We start from the raw sequence: 1,799 nt of genomic DNA, 5'->3' as shown, positions 1-1,799 counted from the left end.
TGCTACCACAAAGCCTCCTGGAGGTCACTCCCCTTTTCCCCTAACTATGATGCTGCCCAATCCTCTGATGTCATGTTGCTTTAAATGAGCAGGGATCCAGATTGGGTGATGGGTGGTGCTGGTTTGGAGAAGGCATTCAGGTAAGATGATTGGGTAGCTGGATGGCTGGTCCAGGGAGCCACTGGACCACATTTGCTGATGCTGATTGGTGAGACCAGCTCAGGACTTGAGTTTCAGGAAGGGAGGTCAATAGAGCCTGTCAAAGAACTTTGAAAAAGCCTGAGAACATTTTAATCTGACCCAAATGGCAAGGAGTAGCCCTCTTCTGGGAGAAGCCAGCACAAGCTATACCCCTGCTGGGGTTAAAGTTACCTGGCCCAGTGGGGTTGTCTGTCTAGGAAAGACCTAATCTCCCCATACAGCAACAGTACATACCCATCCTATCAGCACCTTACACACCTATCCATTTCATAGCCAAAATTACACTACCCAAATTCAAATCCCAGCCCTACCACTTAAGCAATGTCTTTCAACTTATTATTTAATGTCTCTAAGCCTCAATTTCATTATCTGTCACTTTTTTTTTTTTTGAAAGACAATAACTATACCTGCTCTAGTGTTGATTGGGACATCAGATGTATGCAAAGCACTTGGCAGAAAACCTGGTGCATGGTAAGGGTTCAGTGAATGTTTTGATTATCATCACTAACACTAACACCAATAGCGGCATTTTGATTACCCCCGGAATTCTTTACATTTTTGTGTCTGACATTAATAAATCCCGACATGGCCTATTCTCTGTATGGAGTTACATATTGTCCAGAGACCAATGTTAAATACAAAGGTATTCCAGTATTTAGTCACATTTCCTGAAGAAGATTGAAGAGATTCCAGTCAATGGCCCACCCTAGTCTTTGGCAAATCCCACTTCCTGTCCTCCCCCCCCTTTCCTTTATCCCAGCTTCTCCAGAGCCTCTTCCAAGTGACCCACCACCCCGACTCTCTCCCATATCTGGCCTGTTAGTCTTCCCTTCTCCTTCCCTCCCACTGCTGCTGCTTTTACAACCATTGCAGCCTCTCCCATTCAGTCTCTTTGAACCCTATTCTCCCTCCTAAAAGATGTGACCAGAGCTGGTTGGCAGCAGACTGGAGGTTTTCTAATGAATAAAAATAATGTCACTGGAATGTATGTAGTATTTTTTCATATACCTTCTAATTTAATTCTGAGTGGATAAAGGCAACATTCTCTTTAATAGGCAGGTGGAGAAGACCGGAAAAGTCAGAAATACCAACAAGTTAATAGATCTTGGCCCCAGGCAATACATGACATCTCCATGCCTTGGAGCCATAATTCATTGGTCCAGGCTGAGTATTTGTCTGTCCATCAAAGGCTTTCTTGACAACCCTTGGATTAAAGACCGAGAGTGTCTTTGGAAGCCCAAACCATAGATAAAACTTGGGCTTTTAAAAATTAAAATGATGTTTTCTCAAATTTATTGAGATCATGTTTGTTTTGTCATGAAGATAAGTCAGTTTGTAGCAAGACATAAGTGTGAGGCAGGAGAAGGAGAGACAGCAGGTGAAAGAGCCCTCCTTTCTTGTGAGTTCTTCCATCCAGGGGTTCCTGAGCCTTCAGTGATGTTTGTCCCTTCTTTCCACCCTTTCCTTCAGGCATAAGTGGCTTTGAGCCGTGCTTCTGTCCCTTATAACAGAAAAATCTAATCCACACCCATGATTGAGATGTGACCTTAGACAGAGACTGCCCTATGCAGACCTCACTGTAGGCAAGGTAGGGCCAA

The sequence above is a fragment of the Suricata suricatta genome, chromosome 7 (assembly GCF_006229205.1).
Source record: "Suricata suricatta isolate VVHF042 chromosome 7, meerkat_22Aug2017_6uvM2_HiC, whole genome shotgun sequence".
Lineage (NCBI taxonomy): Eukaryota > Metazoa > Chordata > Mammalia > Carnivora > Herpestidae > Suricata > Suricata suricatta.
This window is presented reverse-complemented; position numbering follows the sequence as displayed.